General features: G+C 42.5%; 1 protein-coding gene across 2 annotated transcripts in view; it reads right to left on the bottom strand.

Annotated features, from left to right (window-relative positions):
* Positions 1 to 9,152, bottom strand: part of CUNH4orf19 (chromosome unknown C4orf19 homolog) — a 167,423-nt gene that overhangs the window by 31,710 nt on the left and 126,561 nt on the right. The window contains exons 1-2 of one of the 2 annotated variants that reach the window (XM_019526593.1): positions 7,338 to 7,555; positions 6,294 to 6,351 (exon numbers count right to left, since the gene is read on the bottom strand). The gene's annotated coding sequence lies outside the window, so the exon portion shown is untranslated. Of the gene's footprint in view, positions 1 to 6,293; positions 6,352 to 7,337; positions 7,556 to 9,152 lie in introns of those variants that run through there. The other variant, XM_019526594.1, reaches the window with a different exon arrangement.

Genomic DNA, 9,152 nt, shown 5'->3' with positions numbered 1-9,152 from the left:
TGTGGGAGGTGGGAGGGGGGGGGGTGTTTGGGAGGTGTGGGGGGGTTGGGGGTGTGCATTGGGGGGTGTGGGTGCCCACAGCCCCTGTCACTGGTGGCAGCACCAGGCTGTAAGGCCTTGGGGCACTCAGGGCCCATGGCAGGCAGAGCCCCTACCAGCACTGCTTCTAGTGCAAGCTCAGCACTTCTGCTGCCCCTGGCTCTGGGCTCATAGGCTCTGCTCCCCACCACCACCACTTCCCTGTCGCCCCCCTGCCCCCTCCCCTTGCCAGCCACTCTGGCACCACATAGTTCCCAGCTGCATGGCTGGGTCTGCAGAATGCAGCAGGAGCCAATCTGGCCCAACTGGCACTGCGTAGAGCGAGCTGGGAATCAAGGGGGCTGCACTGGCTCTTTCTGTATCCTGAGGTTTGGTGATGCAGCAAGGAACTGTGTGGTGCTAGAGTGGCCAGTGAGTGGATGGGGTGGTGGGCAGAAGCAGTGGTGGCAGGCAGAAAGTGGGGAAATGGCAGTTGCAGCAGCAGTAGGTGAGAGTGGAGTGAGAGCTGGGTGGGAGCGCAGGGCCTATGCCATTGCCGCAGGGGCTGAGGGTGAGGCAGCAGCAACACATGGCTCAGGTTGGCTCTGGCCCTCTACCTACCGGTGCAGCCCAGCCTGGCTCCATACATCCCCTGCCAGTCTGCACCCTATATTCCTCCCTTTGCTCCAGCCGGTCCTGGCCCCAGGAGACCAGCATAGGCCTCACATTCCCATCCAGCTGTCCTTGTGCTCCTGCCCACTGCCACTCACCTCCCCCCCACCTCTGATGCAACTGCCATTTTCCCACTTTCCTTCCCGCTGCTGACACTGCTCCCCACCCTCCCAGCCACCCACCAGCTGCTCTGGCACCATGCAGTTCCTGGCTGCATTGCCAGACCACAGGATGCAGTAGGAGTCGGGTCAGTCTCAAGGACTGGGGCAATTGCTGGTGGTCATCCCCTCCCCGCCGCATTCTTAGGTGAGTTGCACGAAGGTTTGGAAACAGCCCCAGGTTGCCAGGTCAGAACCCTCTGCTAGGCAGAGGTTTCCAGTTAGGGGCAGGACTGGGCAGACCTCGCTGCTGTGGCTGCTGGGTCCTGCCACCCCTAGGTCCTGCTGCTTCTGGCACCTTGTCATCTTTGACAGGCAGCCAGGGGTAGACAATAATTAAGTTTCTACATTTTTAGGGGCCTCATGGGCCCGATAGAATGGCTTGGCGGGCTGGATTTGCCCCATGGGCTGTATTTTGCCTGCCCCTGTTCTATCTACTTTAACTCTAGTTTATTGCATATTCTGAACTCAATCTGTCTTGCTGATACTGTTCCACTTTTACACTGTGTACAATAATTAAATAGTCATTGAAAGAGAATGATTCTATAGTGTGGAGGTTAGCATGCTCACCTGTGAGACCCCAGTTCCAATGAATATTTAAGTATGTTATTCAATGTGGACAGCTTCAATAAAAGAGATTCAGAGAGATCCATGTGAGAACAGCCCACGGCCTGGTGCTAAGAGCATTCTTTTGCAAATGGGGACATGAAGGATTGAGGCCCTGTAAATTCCAAATTTTAGGCACCTAACTCAGAGCTGAATATTCCGTTAAGCTGTGCTTACCAACTTCAATAGCATTACTCAAGGTTTACATCAAAGAAATGAAATGTGTCATTTTCTTGGAATTGTTTTGGGGGGGCGGGGAAACACAACCAAAAAATAAACTGTTCCTGCAAAAAAACAGCAACCCCCCATATTTTGTAAATCCTTTGTCCTGAAGACATCAGAATGCATGAGCTGACTGCGGACTGAAACAAGGAAAATATAACAGGAAGAGAAAAGAATGACACAGGGAAATTCTGTTTTACAAGCAGTTGAAGAAATGCCACCATACAGTCCAGGCAATGAAGGGAATAAGTAACAAGACTTGAATCAAGGGAGAAAAGAAAAAAGAATATTCCCCTGAATAAAATTGGCATCGGAAATGGAAAAGAATGGAAATAAAAACAAGATCCTACCTAAGCAGGAGAGAATGTCTCATATTTATAACGACTACGACTGAAACTTTTATTAAAAAAAAACAAAACCCAAAACCAAAAACACCACAAAACCAAGCAAATCAAAAAACCCTGCACCTTATTTTGATGAACTGGATGTCAGCAACGTAATACTTCTGCCCTTGTGTCATATAATAACGTAGCTTGTATTGTCTATTGAAACTGCAGCATGTGTTTAAATGTAAACAAAATACAAATGAGAGAAGACGTCAAGAGCAGGGAAGGGCAAACCTACATCAGTGAAGCAAACCTGTTTATGAGCCTCCCTGAAACACTTGTGGAAAGTGAATAAAAACTTTTATACATTTGAAAAGGGCTGACCCTTTTGTTTGTTTTAATGCTTCTCTACAGTTTCTGGTATCGGGTAGAAGTGGAGACAAATTCCAGGAGAAAAGAAGGTATATAAATAATATTTCTGACTCAGTCCAAACCAGTGAGTAGTGGAAATTTGACTGAGGATGTTTTTGCTTGATAAACCTGCCTGATTTCCAGGCCACATACTCTGGTATACCATCTGAACTTCAGGCTGTTTTTTTCTCCCCTCCCCAAATAAACCTCTGAGCTAATAAGTAACTAATCACTTTGTTTAGTTGAGCTCTGAGTTAGCCTGCTTTTTTCTTCTAATGCACACTTACTGCCTCTCTCTGCTTGTGGATGTTAGTGGAGGCAAACAAAGCATGCAATTCAAATCAAATCCTTTCTGTATTTTTCCCTTTCTCCATGATCTACCCCAACCTTCATGCTGTCAATGCTCAGATGACTAGTTTAGAATCTCTCAAAAGTTCTTCTCTTCCCTAACAAGTCCTTTCTATTGAAGGGGATGGAAAATAAGGACTAGCAACTTCACTACTGAAACCAGTCCTTTTTTGAAATCAGACTAACCTAGCTAAGTCAAGGAGAGAGCTCATGTTTGTGAATCCTGTCTGGAGTAAGGCACTTGACTTCCAGCACTCTTGACTTAGCAATTTTCTGGCTAGTGTAGTTTAATAGGCTACATATAGATGCCCCAGTACTACCTGGCTGTGTGATATTTTTCATAGAGGTAAGTTTATGGAGAAAATGGATTGTTTGTGAAAAAGGTGGTAAGGGAGAGAAGGAAATGGAATGGACTTTGCATGGGAATAAACTGCATACAGCTGTCAACACTGGCAGGTTTTCCTTGCTCTTAGCTCTGGTTTGTATTCTGTGCTGTGTAGGTATCAGAATCTCATGTAAGAAGCAAAGGTTGTTTTGTGTGTGTGGGTGCATGTGCCTGAGATCTGTGAAAGTAGCAGGGGCGGTTTCGGTAGGAAGAAGAGAAATGCAAAGCGTTATTGAAGGGTGGAGACAAAAGAATGAGTAATCAGGAAGTAGGGAGAAACTGATGTCAAATAGATGAGAAAAGATGGAAAAGTTATGGAAGATGCACACCTGGAAGAGAAAGCAAAAATTGAATAGGTACCCTGAACTTAAACACGGGGCTAAAAGATACCAACTTATGGTAGGACAGAAAGAATAGAAGGAAAAATTGAACAATAAATAGTAGGAAGAAGAAAAGCAAGAAGGATGTCAACTATTTAGGGCCCCAGTCCAGCAAGATTCCCAGTTCCTTTGACTGTGTAGACCTGAGCAGGAAATAATTTTCCTATTCTACAAAAAAAAAAAAAGATTTTAAAAGACTCCTCTTTGTGGTGGGTTAAGAGTGGAGAAACTAACCTCCTGACCATATGCTAGTCACCAGTATTGTGCTTGGGGCACTTGAGATAAGAGGCCCAGGTTTAAGTCTTGGTCCAGCTTGGCTCAGACCAAGGAACCTGGGTCCCTCCACATTCCAGGTGACTGCTGTAGCTACTGGTTATTCTGGAGTGCGAGGTGGTGCTTGCTTGCCCTTTCTTGCATTCTGGCTTATTTAATCTCCTTTCTTCTCCCCAAACAAAATCCTGAATCCAAAATACCTGCTTAGTGACCCTCTGTCAGAAGTTGCATTTTTCTGCCACAAGTTTTGGTGATAATCGATCAGAAAAAACCCAAATAAACAGACCCCCCCCACAACACCCCACCCCCAAACAAACAACCCTCCCCCCCAAAACAAAAAACTTTGTCACAAAAATGTTGGTCGGCTCTGCTTATGTGCTTAAAGTTGAACATGCGTGGCTGGATTGAGCTCTGTTTAACAAATAGGCTACAGCCAAAGAGTTGCAGAAAAAAAAACTATTATAGAAGGATTTGTATAGTGAACTACAGAATTCTTGGTTAACCCCCTCTGGTAAAACCTAACCCCCTTTTGTTATGGAGGCATCAACAGCAAATTCATAGTTAAATTTGCCTTAGGAATGACGCTCAAATCCCTCTATTTTAAAGACTGAATTTAGTCTTGACATTTGCCACAAAAATTTACAAGAATTCTTGTTGTTGTTATCATTTCTTTCTTTCTTTTGGAAAAGCAATTACTAACTTGGACAGAGGAAATATTTTAAGAAGATCACTTATTGTTATCTGGTCCTGAGGAGTTTTACATTTCTTTGGCTCTCTGTAGTCAAACAAGAAGTTACTACAGTTCCAGAGTCCATTTCCCTTCTCCCCTACACTTTCTCATAATGTAACAATGGTAGGTCATTTTCATATTTTATGTTTAAACACCGTGAAATTCAGAATTTGGCCCTGGTTAGAAACAATGATTAGTCATGTTGTCTTAGTGGTAGAATACTCTATTGTGACTCTGAAACCCTTGGCACATGTTTATTTAATGGCGTGATGGGATCTGATCCCTAAATCCTACCAATTGTGCCTCCTGCCATGCTATACTTGCACAGTAGGAGGTACAATTTTGGGATCAGGGATTGGTTCCCGGTCACTTCCTTTGTACTTGCCAGTGTAGGGGGAGCCTGGGATCATGATAAATTTCAGGAGCCATACATACAAGCCACAAAAATGTTCTACATTATATATAGCAACTTAATTTGGGTGCATGTGTAGTACCCTTGCTATTTATGATGCAATTAGCACTTTAATCGCGGTATAAATGCAATGTGGCCTAGGGGCTTGAAAGTCACAGTTCAATCCCTGTTTCCCTATTACTCCATCCAGGATGTACCTGTCTTTCCTTTTCCTAGTGTAGGCTCACTTTCTCACCTGGAGCAAGTCCAGACCTGTGTAGCAGCTGTTCTCCCCTACTGTGTTGCTGTCTGTGACAAGCAAAAGGATATTGCCAAGGTTACTTTTTGGCCTATAAAGTTGTTTCCCGAATTTGTCTCCAGCTTTTGTTTTTAAAATAAAAGCTGTGTACTGATTTCACCAGCTTCTTTTTCTCCCTAACTGGCCAGGTGACATGATAACATGCATCTCCCCTAATCCTGGGAGGTGGAGCCTGGAAAACAGGCTAACCAGCTGAGAGTCCTGGTCCTACCCCTTGTGCCTTCTTCCTCCAGAGTCAGCTATTGGAATGAGGTTTATTTATGAGTACAAGCTCTGCTCAGTTTGGCTGCAGTTCCCATGCTGTACTTGTTTCTTCCCAACCTGAAGTTTGACCTCGATATTTTTCATGTAGTAACACCTCAAATGCATGTCTGCAGGTTAGGTGTCTTAATCTCACTCTGTTTAGTTTGTTTTGAGGCGTTAGCTATGTGTACTGTAAATGCTTTTATTTTGGAACTGATGGAATTAGTTACAGGACTGAGAAGCAAACTTTGCTTTTATGCTTTTAGGTGAGTTATGGTAAAAGTTTACGTGCTGTTCAGAATAGTGAATAAGCTGTCTGGTTTTGGAAATTGGGTAACCTACTCATTTAGGCTCAGACTGGCTAAGTGGCTTTTGACATGTGGGTTGTTAAATAGGACTGGAGAGTACCAGGCAAGAGCAGCAGCTCATTCCTCACTAATTCTTGTCTTTTCCAAATTTATAGGACTAGCTCTATCCTCCATTTCTGATAATTATTTTACTTAAAAATAGTAACTGTCTGACATAATAATTTGTTATTAAAGAATTGTTTTGAAATAACAAATAAGCTTATTATTTCAGCAAGGGACTAAAAATCAAGTAAACACAATGTGTTCACAGTAAATACAAATAGACATTTATGTATATGACATTTAAGCAGAATTGTTTCTAAATCATTTAAATCTGGATTTTCCATTAAATGACTGATACGACAGTTATTTAAACAATTCAAAGGGAAGGCAACAAACACTGCATTTTTGTAATCTGCCATCAATATTTAAGGATATCCACTAATCATCAAATTTGTACTCACCAAATAACCAGCGGGATTTGAGTGATCATGATTTTAACATCCGGCTGAGTGATGATATCTGAAAATATAGACATGTGTTATTTGTTTATGCAGATGTATTGCTGTTGTTGTTAATGCTGATGAAGATAACAACAACAATTTAGGCTTATTTTGTTTTCATCCCAAATTTCAATGTGGTTTGCAACCATTAATTATTATACACTATTTTAACATTACTACAAACATTATGTATTACTTAATGTATAGTGGTATATGTTACTGTTGATGGTGAATGCCCCTGAGTTTCTCAGCAGCAAGAAAATACATCCTTACCTCTTGATCCCTAAGTCTTGACTGGTGGAAACACACCCTGCTTGGTAAGAGCCTGGGAATGGAGGATGTATCTGCTAGCATCCTTGCTCACATTCAGAGACCCAAATAGAGAAAGATTTGGCCTATACTATATTAATTGATGAAAAATCTGTATTACTTGACTTCTATATATGCAAAAACAACTATGTCATAAAGCTTTGCCAGTTTAGATATGTAAAAATATTAGTTAGTAACAGGAAGAATTTGAGTTGGTAGAATTGGTACATTAGAAGCATTGTGCTTTCTTCACATCACCTGTTACATCACTTCTTATATTTTTTCATGCCTCCCCCCTTTCTTCCCCCTTCCTATTCTTTTTGCATGCAAACTGAAACACACTAACAAACCATTCTGAGCATAAGGTTGTTCTATCAGGATAGATCCACTGAAGTTCAAACTTTCCCAGCACAGTCCCTACTGGATGTTGCCCAACACACTTCAATATTTGTTCATTACTACTTCATAGGTACATTGCCCGGTATTTTTCAGCAGCTAATCACAAGTATTATTTAATTAAAGATGATAATTTCTGCAAAAGTCAGGGTTTTTATTGTAAATGTTGGTTATTGCCTTGCTTGGCTTGCAACAAAATGTTTAAAAATTGTTTGTAATAAGTCTGGCAGGCTCCTCCCTTATCCTCCCTCAGCTGTTCTATTTTCCAAGCCAGGAACATCATTCAGACCCACCACTTACCCCTAGTGGCTTCATAACCAAATAACAAGTCCCTTCTCTTCTGTCTTTTACTGGAGCTGTGGCTTCTTCTTTTCCAAGTGGGGGAGGGGAAGGGGGCTTTTCTGACCTTCCTGTGCACTGTTAAAGATGCATATTGGCAGTAAGAAAGAACTCCCAGCCAGGTGTTTTCTGTTTCCTCTCTCTTGTTTCCTTTGCAAGGGCCCTCCCCTTCACCCTACAGGCTGTTCCTCATACCCAGCTCTTAGCCTCCCACTGCTTTGCAAGCACTGCCCCTTTTCAGCTTTCTCTCTTATCCAACATTCCTTCTCTCAATAAAACAGGCTCTAATGTTCAAGGCTGCATGTATGAGCTGTTCCTGAGTGCTTAGGGCCCGATTCTGTTTGGCACGTGGTGTCTTCCGTGACTTTCCAAAGGAAAGACTTTACAGGAAATAATGCACCTGGCAGGAGGCACTCAGCACCTGGCTGGACAGGTCCTTATGTTTGCATAACGTCACTGCACTGCTTTGAGATACCTCAGCTTTGAAAGGAGCTGTGTAGATCTTTTATATTTTCATGCATGGCTTACTTTCTCTAACAATCACTCTTGTGCTGTCTCTCTGCTCACCTAATACTATATATGCAGTGTTATTCTTTTCCATCTTCAAGCAGAAAGTGAGAATTCTACTTAGTTTGAAAGGATCCAGGGATTTGTTTGTAAGGCACTTATTTCCAGGAACACATGGTAAATATTAATTTGATCTTGTAAGTTATCAACATTATAATAAGAATTAAATCTAGGCTTTACATTGTTACACCTTTTAATAACTGCTTTTAAATATTTATTTGGGTTTTGAGAGAGAGTTTTTTCTCTCTGATCTCTCTCACCACCCAAAATAGCAAGTCTCAGAGCATTTCTGCACCTCACTATTTGCTGTATAACATTAAAATGTCTGTTTCATTTTAGACTATTTAAAAGGAAGAGTGGGGCAAAGTGTAAAACTCTTGCAATCATTAGCTAGTTTGCACAACAGAAAAGCAAATATGGTCAGTAGTATAAAAACACTCACTTCCTCTTCAGACAAGTTTATTCACTACATCTATCCTTCCTGGATTTTTCTTTAAGTTTTCTGTTATTTGCTGAAGTTAATTTATCCCATGCTTTAAACTAACAATTCCACTGTTGCAAAAAATTACTTGTACTGTGACAGAACCTAGAGACCTCAAATCTGGCTCTGATCCGCCCCCGCCCCCATATAGTCCTTTCTTCAAAGGCTATACAGTCTAAACATGTGATAAAGGGCAGCAGGTGTGTAGAACAAGCAGATGTGGGGAGGAGAAATTCCACTTCTCTTGGGATTTAGGTACCTAGCTGCAGCCTTGAGTTAGGCACCCAAGGAAGATTAGGATTTACAGCCTGAAACCCGCTCCTGGGTGTAGGCACTTGCATTGTCCCTTTAGGGATAATCTACTGACTCACTATTTTATTTAAAGATATAGGGAGCAAGTGGAGAACATGGTAGCACCACCATCCATCTTTCATAGACTGTCCTAGAAACTAGAGCACTCATCCAGGGAATCAGAGATCTGGGTTCAGTGCCATCCCCAGCCTATAAGGCTAAGTACAGACCATCAGAAAACCTGGGGCTGAATCAATTTAGTTTTTGCAGGCCAGTCTAAGATGTGTAGATTGAATTGATAAGCAAGCGAACAGATATTTACTTTTGATTCCAGAAATGCAGCCACATGTCTGCAGTGGTTCAGGTGGGAAGCCAGGAGGCGCTAGAGCATGCTTCCCTGCTTAGCTGGGCCAGATAGCAAGTTAGGACAAGGCTAG

This window comes from Gavialis gangeticus, unplaced genomic scaffold, assembly GCF_001723915.1.
Source record: "Gavialis gangeticus isolate Ggan-Ray unplaced genomic scaffold, GavGan_comp1, whole genome shotgun sequence".
NCBI lineage: Eukaryota > Metazoa > Chordata > Crocodylia > Gavialidae > Gavialis > Gavialis gangeticus.
This window is presented reverse-complemented; position numbering and strand designations above follow the sequence as displayed.